The sequence below is a fragment of the Dipodomys ordii genome, unplaced genomic scaffold, assembly GCF_000151885.1.
Source record: "Dipodomys ordii isolate 6190 unplaced genomic scaffold, Dord_2.0 Scaffold39, whole genome shotgun sequence".
Classification (NCBI taxonomy): Eukaryota; Metazoa; Chordata; class Mammalia; order Rodentia; family Heteromyidae; genus Dipodomys; species Dipodomys ordii.
Genome location: NW_012267255.1, coordinates 3,552,787 through 3,566,360, shown reverse-complemented (window position 1 = coordinate 3,566,360; position 13,574 = coordinate 3,552,787).

Sequence of the window (13,574 nt, the reverse complement as noted above, 5' to 3'; positions counted from 1 at the left end):
TAATAGGAATGATACAAATTGTAGCAATTCCAGGAATATTATTCTGTAGTGAGCATATGCCATCCGATATTTTTTCTCTACCCCAAAGCCCTTTTGTTCCAACTATTCTTGAGGCAGAGACAGGAGGATTGTGATCTGAGGCCAGAGCAAGGAAAAGTTAGTCAATTGCAAAATAAGCCATGCATAGTAGTGTATACTTGTAATCTGGGCTAATTGACCAGCAGAGGTAGGAAGATTGTGATCCAAGATTGGCCTAGGTAAAATTGTGAAACCCTATTTGAAAAACAAAAAGCAAAAGGATGGGGAGGAGGAACAGCAAGGCTCAAATCAAGCCTCAGCCCCACCAAAATACATAAATAACAGAATAAATTATCTTTTGACAGAAAACATGCTTCTGCTATGCAATTTTTGTTTTTTTGTTTTTAATAAATCATGGGGCCTGAACTCTGGGCCTGGGCGCTGTCCCTCAGCTCTTCAGCTCAAGGCTAGCGCTCTACCACTTGAGCCACAGCGCCACTTCCGGCTTTTTCAGCCTATGTGGTGCTGAGGAATGGAACCCAGGGCCTCATGCATGCAAGGCAAGTGCTCTACCACTGAGCCACCTTCCCAGCCCCATGCTATGCAACTTTTTATTTTATTTTTTTGGTCCGGTTGTGGGGCCTGAACTCTGGGCCTGGGTGCTGTCCCTCAGCTCTTCAGCTCAAGGCTAATGCCCTATCACTTGAGCCACAGCTCCACTTCTGGCTTTTTTCTTTTTGCTTATGTGGTGCTGAGGAATCGAACCCAGGGCCTCATGCATGCAAGGCAAGTGCTTTACCACTGAGCCACCTTCCCAGCCCCGTCCTATGCAACTTTTTAAAGAAGTTTTTTGATAAACTGACTGAGATTTATATATTTTCTATTTACTGCTCCACCACTAGCTTCTGCAACTATTTGATTCTTTTATGTGTTTCCTTGGAATTGGCCTAAAAATGTTATTAGCACTCAAGATGGCTATCAGGAAAACCAGGGCTCCATGACTGATTAGCTTAATGTTCCTTAGTTACTTAATCCCTCCATTTCTTCATCTGCAAAGTGGGCATAAGTGTTCATCTCAGAGCATCACTGTGCATGTGGACGACCAAGGTGCATGTAAACTGTAGCACCGTGCACAATGGGTGCATTGTATAGGCCTAGAAGTGGGTTTGTGCAATGCTCCACTCATCTTGGGAACAGACAGAAGAGCATGTCTGTGGACAGAGAGGATAGTGGCATTTTGGACAAGCTGCATGGAGGCTGTGACACATGCCTGGCTGTTTCCACAGGGCAGTGAGAGCTCAGAGCCAGTCATGGTTTAAAGACCTCTGTTATACACACAGAGATACACGTGGGAGTTACTGATTTTAAAATACACTTAAACCATGGATGCTGATACAGATTTGTATGGTCCTGCATCTGGAATGAAAATATCAAGGCGCAAGAATCTGAGAGAAAAATCTACGGTCAAACCAGGAGAGATCCCTATGTGAGCATTGAGGCAAAGGAGTGAATCTAAAATGAAACAATGAGACATTGGAATAATGCCACTGTGTGAAAGAAGGCAACAGGAAAAATGTTTTCAGATGTAATGCAAAGGGGACACCAGGAGCCCTGTAGGAGGGGCTCCACCCTGTGAGGGGTGGTTAGACCTAAAGGAGATGAGAGATGGAAGGATCGGTGTTTTCTAGAAAGAGGAGGAGGAAGGCCATTGGAGTGAGGAGAGGAAGAGTAGGTGGAAGAATTCACTTTAGGAAAAAGAGGAAGTAAACTGTTTATTTAGGAAACATGTACCTCCTTTTCTGTTCCTTTAGAACATGGCAGCATGGTTAAAACATTTGCCCCATCAGATTAAGACAATGTGTTAAACGTCCTAACTCTCTGCAAATCTCGTAACTTTATTTGGAATAACTCATCAACTGTGTTTTTAAGTCCTAAGTGTATTTTAAGGTACAAGAATGGAGACCACAATGATAGGACTGAGTCTTTTTGTTTTGTTTTGTTTTTTATGGCTTTGCCTAAACAAGGATTTATTCTACATGGCTACAATGAAGAGTTTCCTTCTCAGTGGAATAAATTTAGGTCTTTTTTTTGTTGTTGTTCAGTCATGGGGCCTGAACTCTGGGCCTAGGTGCTGTCCCTCAGCTCTTCAGGCAAGGCTAGTGCTCTACCACTTGAGCCACAGCACCATTTCTGGCTTTTTCTGCTTATGTGGTGCTGAGGAATTGAACAGAGGGCCTCATGAATGCAAGGCAAGTTCTCTACCACTGAGCCAACTTCCCAGTCCCTTAAATTCAAATCTAGATCTTCAGTGTCAATAGTAGCAGCATTCTCTGACACAAAATTCTGCCTCCTCTGAATAATCACTGGTGTTCATGGTAAGCCAGAGAAAATTTCCTCCTAGAACAGAAATGTAAGCGTGGCACTTGTGTCCTTAGTTTTTTGGTTTTTTTTTTTTCTTATTCTTTTTCCTCTGTGGCAGAAATAACTAATTGACCAGGTTACTCTTTCCTAGATGGAAGATTGTAACAGCCTTAATTTTTTTTTTCCTGAACACCTTCTAGGAAAGCCATTATTAACCCAAGGTAACAATCTGAGTTGACAGCTATTTTCTATCTGTTCACTTTGTTCCTTTTTCTCCCATGTGATATGCTTATCCCAGCCCTTATTCTTTACTGCTTTCCTTTTTTAATACTTCTCTTGTCCATTTTCTTCCTGAGAATAATTTGGCTAGTACTGAGAGATCACTGTTGTTTTTCTTTTCAAGAAGATGCAATCATTTACAAATCATCAAAGGTTACAACATTCTTTTTCCAGCACCTATCAAATGATAGATCATTATAAACTAAAATTGGCCATATCTTGAAATAGCAAAATGGTGATTCCAAATTCCATTTCACAAAATATTACAAAAATATACATTTGTGCTTTCTTTTTTCAATCTTTTGAGGCAAAAACCTCATCTATGTTGCTTAAGGGCTAGTTGGTACCTTTGGGCAAAAATGTCAGGCAGCATAGAAAGAGATGAAGTTGACATGACATGGACCACAGTAATGAAAATTGAGACAGTCCACCACTCTTGGGGAAGAAGCTAACTGTACACACATCATTCCAGCCAAGTTCACCTACCCAGATAATATCATCACTGCCATCTCATATTTTGAAAGGCATCAATTGCTTATACTCCTGAGTGTTACTTGAATCTACATAAAATAATGATGAAAACTGTTCATCATGCTCAAAACTCAATCTCAAATAAAATGACCAGTAATTGAAAAACAAAGGTAATTGGTCATGAATGATGGAAGAAATTTCACCAAGCACCTTACTGACTGCAAAAGGTTCAATAACTCCAATGCACTGGAAATATTTTAAGCACCACAAGCCTCAAGATGAGTCTATTGGCAAGGAAAATTTAAAAGCGATCTTGATAGTATAGCATCATGCAGTGATTTGACTAGACTCTATAATTTCTAAAATGGACTGTGGTTGCTGAAATGACCGGCAGACTTCTCCTTATCTACGAGCCTCTTCATGCTCATTAAATGCCACAGACATTGCTTTTCTTACCACCAGTGTCCTGATTGCTGAACATACTAGATTCAGTAGGAATAGAAAGGAACATTTTTTTTCCCACCGACAATTGCTTTCAATCATGATTATGTCAGATTCAATCACTTGTCAACTCACATTTATTTCATATCTACTATGTGGTACATATCATTTTAGTATGCAAGATCAAAAAAGAAAAAACCATCCTACTTCTCTTGCACTTAGATATTTTTAAATAAAGGAGATATACAATAAACATGATTGAGTTCTTTTCCTGCCCCCTTAACAAGGGTGAGTTTCATAGATTTTCTAAAGGTTTTCCCTACCTTATTCCTCCTTCACTTTCTTGCAGTTGAAGTCCCAGTTTCAAGTCAAAATTCAGTCCTATCCAGACTCAGATGTCTATTTCATATCAAATTTGAAGTTTATTTCTCTTTTCCAACTCAAGCCTGTTCGCATTAGAAGACCCTAAGTATGGAGAGGGCATGTATTGCTTTCCGGTGGTCTCTTGGCTTTCTCTTCTTACCCTCTCATTCACAAGACCTCTGATTTTCTCCCAAGCCCTACAGACCCACATGGAGTTATTCTAAGGGCTGTCTTAGGATTCTCAACTCCATGTAACAGAGCATCTGCAACTCTGTAGTTACTTACCCTTTCTGCTTTAGCCCTGCATTGCTCTGTGAATAAATGGTTCTCTTTGGGTTTATCTTCACTCATCTTGAAATGGGAAAGGGGCACATCCCTTGCCCTAGTGAGAGGAAGATATCACCTTTCTACCCTTAGTCCTACTTCATTCTTCATTATAAAGCTGGAATTGGGTATGGGAAAAGGATCATTTTTGTTCTCAGCAGCATGGTTGAAGATAGTGTACATTGCTATTTAGTAAATATACAAGTCACATATAGAGTGCTGAATTTCTGGGGTAATCATGTGCAAACAGTCAAAAGACACTGAGAACTTGGCTCCAGAGCTGTTACAGTCTCTTACCTGTAACATTAGCTACGTGCAAGGTTGAGACCTGAGGATCACAGTTAGAAGCCAGATTGGAAAGGAAAGACCTCTGAGACTCTTTCCTTCAATTAGCCCCTAAGAAGCTTGAGATGGAGCTGTGGTTTGAGTGGTACAATGATAATATGATAATATTCTTGAATAAACAAATCTATACAACAGAGTCCAAGCCCTGAGTTCCAGCCTGCACCAAAAATATTTTTAAAGGATAAAATTATTTAAAAATGCATTACATTTAACTAAATTAACTCAAAATCCTATTGTTTTAATAGAATTTAGTTTTTCATACTTTTTTTAATGTTACGTCTTGGAAATCTTATGTAAGTATTGCTAATTTACTGTGGGGATGTGGAAAGGTAGCATGTCTGGCTGCAGGAGACATGGCTCAGCACTAGAGCACCTGCCTAAAAAGAACTTTAAGCAAAGTTGTAAAGTTTGTAACGTTGTCCTAAAATTGTATCTCCTGTCCTAACATTTTATAATTGTTCTCCTACTGTTTAGCTAAGGGGATTGAAAATTGAAAGTTTTACTATGGCTAAGTTCTAAGGGATATTTGCACTAAAGATTAAATATTTCTTTTATGCTAGTGGGTTTTTCCAAACTCTCTTGTTAGCTTAGGTGGCTGAAATAAGTTAATGTTTTAATAATATATGTTTGACAAAAAAAGGAAAAAATGGAAAGGAAGTCATACAAAAACTTCATAAATTTGAGATTGGGGAAAACATCCATGTAATAACATTTCTATATAAAGATATTTTATTCTTTGATTTTATTATTGTTTCTGTTTTTTTAAGGGCCTTTCCTCTGTATTTCCAAATAAACTATGAACTCATAATTGCAAAGGATAGGACATTTGAATTATACTTTGTTATACAGTATTGAATTATACTTTGTTATACAGTATTGAATTATACTTTGTTATACAGTATTAACAAAAATAGGTTATTTAGTATTTTCTGGAAAAAAAAGATTGTAATTTGAGGGTTAAATATGAGAGTGTAAATACCCAAGCTTCCTGAGCTCTGACAGAAATTTAAATTTTCTTTACTGTAAAATTTTAGAAATTTAGAAAGCTATCACTTTTTTTAGAAATTTAGAAAGCTATCACTTTTTCTCTCTGAAATACTATAGTAAACATGAGGTGGGATGTTGGCTTTTATGTAAAATAAAGTTTACTTTTAAATAATAGAGATCTCATTTGCTCTTTCTGAAAGTAACAGCCAATTAGCGCAATTATATTCTGCAGGTATACATTTTCTTACTAAATTAAATTTGATTCAGGCTGAAAACTGTTTCTATTCAATAACTGTTTGTGCCCCGATAAGGTGGGAGATTTCACTTTGTAAGTAGAATCAGTTCCATATTCAGTCATGTACTATTACTGCAAAATTCTTAGAAAGTCTTCAATATTAAAATGCCTTGCAAAGGGAATACGTTATTTAACCATTAAATGGGATACTAATGAGTCCTTATTAAACCTTCCAGATAAACATTGCATTGACATCTAGTGGCTACAGAGGCTGATAACAGATATACTAGTAGAAAGCACATGGCTTATTATGTCTTCTGTTTTAAAATCATTTAAATGAAAAAATGGACAATCCCAAACAGTGAATTATAATATCTCTTTGAATTGATATGGAAGTTCCAGAGAAGGATTTAGGATGATCTGAATAATGAATCTCATATCAGAGCTGCCCCATTCTTGAGCAATTATTCTCTTTACATATGAATTTATACTTAATCATGTGATTTATTTGTGTTTTAAATAGTTCCCAAAAAAACCATACTCATTGATTATGTATTTTTTTCAGCTTAAAAATAATTTGTTTCTTTTCCAGTAAAAGCAGACTTACTTGAAAAGCTATCATAGAAAAGTGCTAAGGCAAGAAGTGAATTTGGAGGGAGGGATATAGGTCAGTGGTACAGTGTGAATAAGGCGTAGGTTCACTCATCAATACCATTAAAAAAAAGAAAAAGAAAAAGCCAGCTGGGTGCCAGGAATCCACACTTGTAATCTTAGCTACTCAGGAGGCTGAGATCTGAGGATTGTAGTTTGAAGCCAGCCTGGGCAAGAAAGTCCCGGAGACTCTTATCTCCAATTAACCATCAAAACACCAGAAGAGGAGCTGTGGCTCAAGTAGTACAGTGCCTAGGCCCTGAGTTCAAGCCCGACTCAGGCAAAAAAAAAAAAAAAAGCTCCATTGTACAAGAGGAAATTGAGAATACACTAGGTGATAACAGACAGACAAAAGAGATATAGGATATGGAAGTAGAAAGAAGGGAGAAGAGATACAGTTAGAATTTGATGAGAAGGGATAATGAGAGTTCACCCTGAGAAAGAGAAACAGGCCTAAAGATGGGTTTTACAAAACTTAGTTTGTGTAAGAAACAGGTCTTAGAGGTGATAGGGGTAAGGGAACCTATTTTTAAAAATAATTTTTATATATAGGTTGATAGGTTATACTTTATACAGAATGTTTATATAAATTCATAGTTCACATAAGCTGATACAGGATAGAACACAGCTATAGGTGTACATAATTTCCCTTCTTGGCTTTTTGGATAATCTTAGCTGAAAGTTAGCTGAATATGTCTGGATAAAGTGAGTTGAGGAAAGGAAGAAGAAAGGCTTAAACAACCGCTGTGTTTCTAAGATCTACCATCATTGCAGGAACTGTGCTGAGACTCTTGTCACCTGTGCTATGAAACTTCCATTGGCACACAGTCCTTCTGTGTAGCAGCCTTTATTAAGTATTGCTGTCAATCCACAGGCTGACTCCCATCACATCCTGAATGTTGGGGTTAGCTTGGGGCTAAAGAGCCCCCAGGACCAAAGACTGGAAGAATTGGATAGGCTTAAGATACCTACTGATGAAGGGCTCATAAGGGAAATGACAAGAAGTCTGGCAGTAGTATTTTCTACAGGAAAGTGATGAGACTACTGGGAGAAGGCAGAAAAGTAGTCTGAAACAGAGAAATCTGCTATAATGAGATAAAAAAAATCACTGAGGATTTTAGCTCTGGGATGAAGATTGAAAAAAGGGAATAGAGCTTGCCTGTGGGTTTTTGGTTAAGGGGAAAGAGAGAAATAGGTAAGTTTGTCATGCTGTAATTGGTGGTTAAGATACCAAAGATAGCTTAAGATAGGAAATTGAATAAGAGCTAAAAACTCAGAGGGATAGCAGTTGATCTGTAGTAATTTAAGGGATGAAAGAGTATAAAATGGAAAATAGGAAACAAGTCAAGAGCAGAGCAGAGAGAGGTAGCAAGCCCCCTTAACAGAAACTCTGGGAATGTTGATATAATCCCTCTCAGAAAAGACAGATAAAAGAGCTGTACCTGAAATCAACTGCAAGATGGGAAACATTTCTTCTCATTCTATATTGGAGAGAATAGGCAGAAAGAATTGAGAACATTGCTCCCTAGTTCTTACTACATATTAGAATCTCCTATATTGTGCACACAGAATGTGTGCAGTAGAAATGGGAGTTAAGCCTTAGCAATCTTCATTTCCCCCCTGCCCTTTCTTATTTTTCTCCCCTTTCCTCTTGGTATTCAGGATTGAACCCAGTCACTCATGAATGCTAGGTATGTGTTTCACCATTCAAAAAGATCTTCAGCTGATTCTAATTGTAGCAAAGTATGAGGATACTGAGAGAACATACATTGAAATTTTGAGGGGAAATGGAAGAGAAATGGTATGTAGATAGTTTCTTTCTCTCCCACCCTCCCTTTCTATTTTTCCTTCCTTCCTTCCTTCCTTCCTTCCTTCCTTCCTTCCTTCCTTCCTTCCTTCCTTCCTTCCTTCCTTCCTTTCTTTTTTCCTCCTGATGGACATCATCTAATGATAAGCAAGGTGTGGCTGGTTAATGACCTACATAAACCTAATTAGTAACCACTCCCTGGATTGTACTTGTTTCCTTGATCCATTCTTTTTAACCAAGGATGTTCCTTACCTGGGTTTATTTCTGTTGTTTACTGTAATGCACTTGATTTTCTCTTACCATCTCAGGATATTAATATACTGAGCACACAAATTACAGAACCTTGTGTGTCAATTGAAAAACGAAAAATGCTAGGTTGATGAAAACTTGGCATAAATTAGTCACAACATATTCAAAAATGCAGCCTGAACACTGAGCTTCTCATGGGATATGCATAAAAATCTGATGCTGTGATTATTTTATACACAGGCTATTAGATTTATGCTATCATCCTTCAAATATTAACAACTTATGAGGTATTGGAACTACTTCCATTCAAATGTCTGTGGTGACTTCAAGAATCACATTTTCCTTGGCTTTGGTCTTGCTTTTTAATTGTTCAATGCTGTCAGTAAAACAAACTTCTTTTCCCTTTAGAAGTCAAGTTCTATAAAAGAATCTCCACAAAGGAAAAAGGAGCATCATAATTTTTTTCTTTGATTAGGCTTGTTTAATTCTGTATTATCTATTTTGCTTTGATATCAAATAAAATTAAATTTTCAAATAGAGTATGCTAAATTTGTAATGTGAATTTGAAACAAAGTTACTTATAAGAAATCAACATCAGCACCTTGGGATAATACTGAACTATTAGCATAATTTACACCAGTGAAGATCTTTTATCCTAATTATTTGTGGCCAATTATCAATTACTGGTCAATGCTAGAATCATTCACCATAATTATTTCCCTAAGGAATAGTCCTAGATATAATGAAGAGCTGTAGCCTTTTCCTTTCTTTCTGTCTTTCGTTCTTTCTTTTTTTTTTTTAAAGAAAAGCCATACCTACTTTTATTTCTATAAAATTTTCACTCTGAGAAAAATGAAATCTAAACCTTTACTGCTGAGGATATGTCTAAGATTTAAAGTCTTTAGGTTTTCAATATGCAAAGCAAAGATACCTATAGTTGACATGAGAAGTTTCTAGAAAGAACACCTAAAAGCTTGCTATTTCATATTCATATTATTTTTATTAATTTCAGTTCTGAAAAAGTTTTTGAATTTGAAAAGATTAATTTATACTTCACAAGTTCCCATTTTTAACATTAATTCCTCTCCTATATATATAGTTCCTTTCTACTAAAATCAATCCCAAAGCTGGCAAACACTAACCTTACATTTGAATTCTTAATGACTCCTCCTATTGTCTCATTTCTGTTTGAACCTGTCAATCAATAGTGAAAAGTGCTAATCACTCCCAGAAACCCCAATCTTGCTCACAAAAGTACCAGTCACTGAAAAAATAATACCGATTGGTCATGGATGGGCAGGAACTCTCACTAGGGATCTCAGGGCACAATGGAGGTTATTAAGGCCATTCTGCTCGGGTCCAGCTCTCCCTGTATGCAAGGGTTTGAGACCTTAATTTCAAAGTCAGCGAAAACCAGCTAAGGTAACTTATATTCATTAGCTAGGTTCTGACTGAAGCTCTGTGAAATCTCTTGGTTAGTGCTTTGGGCTTTCTCTAATAGCAACCATATTTGTTTTTATTCTATTTCTCTCTTCTTTTTGTAAAAATAAAGGAGAGGCTGAGTTGGACGCTAGTTGTTTTAAATTCTTAATTGGCCCGTATTCTTTGTGAGTTGCTTATTATTTTCAAACTTTGTTTAAGTGACTAAATATCCACAAGAAAGACATTTCCTATGAAACTTCTCAGTGCAGTGATGCCCCTTCTCCAAGCCATGGCTGCATTTCTTACTGAGAAGCTACTGGCATGTGTATATGGAACATGGGCTACAGAGTAGAGTAGACTCAGCTCACAGAAGGGATGAACTTAGGCAATCTTACTAAGCCCACATTACACAGAGTACCAGCTCTATTCCGCAAGATGTTTCTTTTTTTTTCTTCTTTTAACTATAGCTTACTTGCTCTATTTAAGGTGGCAGCTATAAAGGACTGGTGTGAAGGAAGAGAGGAGGACAATACTATCATTAAAGAATAAATAGTAATTACTTTGTAGGAATCTCCAGAGTGATCGATTACCTCTTTGTTTTATAAGAACAGGACTGGGAATACACAATAATTGATTTCTATTACTTATGTGTATTTTCCTTTTAACTTTCCAAAGAAGCAACACAGTTTAATTGACTTTAATTTCAGATTACGTATTTTTATGAGTTCTTCTGGAGTTGTCTAGAATTAAAATGAACAGTTGTTAGCCCCCTGAGCCATATTATCAATAGAAAGTAGAAAGATGTGTGTGTGCATGTGTGTGTGTGTGTGTGCACGCACGCACACGCGAGCGCATGATAGCATATGTTTTATGTCATTGAATATCCTGTACTCATCACTGAATTGCTTTTGTCTTTTAATGCAGGGAGTTGTTAGGTTTAGATTGATTTGGAGCGACTCCAGAGTTTATCACAGTGTGAAACTGGGAAGTGGTTACAGCATGGTTTGGCATAAGCACAATAGAGATGAGAATCCTCTATGCAGCCGTGACAAATGTGTAGAACAGTCACCCAGGCAGGGGCAGGCTGGCATCATCAGACATCAACTTGGGCTTTCCCTGCTGTGATGTCATGGTCCAGTCAAGTTCCTGTGAAACTGTGAGGAGCTGAATTGATTTCATCTACGCCTTCAACTTATATTTGATACCATGAAATTCAAACTTGTCCCAGAATAACTGGGAAATTGAAGCACAGATTGCTACATAATGCATCCAGGAGAAAAGGAATCAAATTGAATAGAGACCCTTGAACTTGACAACATGAACTATGGGCTTCAGCTGTGTAATATTTGCCATCAGCAAAGTAGAAAGATAGTATTCTTCTCATTCGGGCTTTCTACAGATTACTTTTGGAATATTTCTGTGACACTTTTGATATACTATATAACTCTCCATTTTAGCACCATTTGCATCATATTGGTTAATTGGCCTTTCTTCTTCTTTTTTTTTTTTTTGCCTTTCTTCTTTTTAAGAAAGGATTCTTTGGCTTGGAATTTTTATTTTCATCACTTCAGTCTGGGTCTGGAACACCTTCAGCGACATAAAATGTGTGTGAAATGAGTCTATAATGAGCAACCCCTACAGGGTTGATCATATCAGTCCACAGATGCTTTCATTTCCATTTTTCATTATTTGGACAAAAGTGATTAGGATACCATTCACTCTTTGGCACTACAAACAAAGCAAGGGCACAGAATAACAAAGACAGCAGAGTTAAACAATGAACAACACTTCTCTGATTTCAGTGATTCAAAGGAAGTTGTCTGTAGATGCCCACAGACATAAAAATCTCACTAGTAGTAGTTGGTGTACCAACGTAGGAGAAATCTAGAAAAAAAAGTTATCAATTTCAAGTTTTATTATATACCATGATTCCAACAGTGAAAAATTTAGTAGATTATCAAGAACCTTACTTTTAACTGTTGCAACTTAAAGAAAAAAAAGTATGGATGGAAAAAAGTTCCATTTTCTCCTTCTAAACATACAATAAAATTAATGATTGAAAGTATCTGATATATAAATGAGTTAATTTCTAATTTACATATTGCCTTAGAAAAATAGAATCATATACCAAATAGTCAAAACTTTAACTTTCAATGTCCAATTCTGACATTTCCCTAGAAATAGTATACGTTTATTCTCAAAATTCAAATCTAAAAATTGCTGGCCACTAAAGTATCAGTGAGTTGACACCGCTAAATATCATGCTGTTGAAAACATTATTGCTTTTTGTTGTTGTTGTGTGAAATATTTGTAATCGGAGGAAAGTAGATTGTTGTATTTGAAGCTGTCACCCTCCTAGTGAATACTTTTACCAACAATACAGTGAATCTAGACAATGTGGCTAAAATATGTGACCACTGACATCAGGCTAGCATTTGGACAATGCCATCAATAGCATGAGTGACACTTGATGGCAGAACCATAGGCAACTGGAACATACTGGTCTTGTGCTTTGTCAACTGTTCCTTTTTCTTTTCTCGTTTCTCTCCCTGGTGGCTATTTGTCATTCTCCCGAGTCTGCAGACTTCCCTTCCCCTAGACCTTTGTGAACTCTGCTGTCTTTGAACATCTTGGATATTGCGAAAGAAACTATTTACTAGGCAGTAATTATATGCCACCCCTCGTGTAAAGGTAAATGATAATGAGATATGTGCAGAGAATAGGCTGTCTGTCGTGTCAAAGGGAAAAAAAGAGCGGCTTTGAAAACTTAGAGCCATACAAAATGCCTTATAGACTTATTCTGGAGTAACTGTATCAATTAACCACGCTAAAAGCTCTGACTCAGATGGGCCCTGCACACAGCATGTCTACTAGTGTTTATTATCAAGTCTATTATGATGAGTTCTTGTCCCAGACAAAGGGAGAACAGAAAAAGAATTCAGGCTGACAAATTAGACTTGAAATCAGTTTCATTTACATAACGACTGGAAGTTCATTAATAACAGAGTTTTAATTATTCATGCTCTTGTTTCACTAGATACAGCACTTTTCGCCCTGCTGTGCAGGATGTCTGGATTAGCTAAAATGAGCCTTCGCAAACGGATAGGCTGCCCAGAAACTCCAAGGCTTTTCTTTGCACACTACCAGAGATGGGAGGGAGAGGGAGGGCTTGTGTGTGTACAAATTGGTGCTGGGTAATGAGCAGTGGAGAGAGGAAGAAGGCACAGAATAGAGAGAAAGGATGCTGGCAGGCCCAATTTCTTTGGTTTCTACATGTGTCCTGGAAAGAAAGAAAGGAGGGGGGATGGGGCAGAGGGAACTCTTATTTATGTGTGCTTCTACTTTGAATATCATAGCACTTTGAATATCAGTCATTTCAAGAGTTCTTCATGGAGTAGACACACATATAATTATTATTATATTGGGTTTTATATTGTATATCCTAGGTAATTCCCTTTCTTTGGCTATTGGAGTACTAGTAGAGTTTATTTCAATTTGTGTACATTTTTATTTTTAAAATGGGGAAATAAAAGGGACAAAGGAATTTTTTTAATTACCTAGAAAAGCTTAAAAGACAAGAAAGACAATCTCATTCCGTTTTCTTTCCTTTTTTTTTTTTTT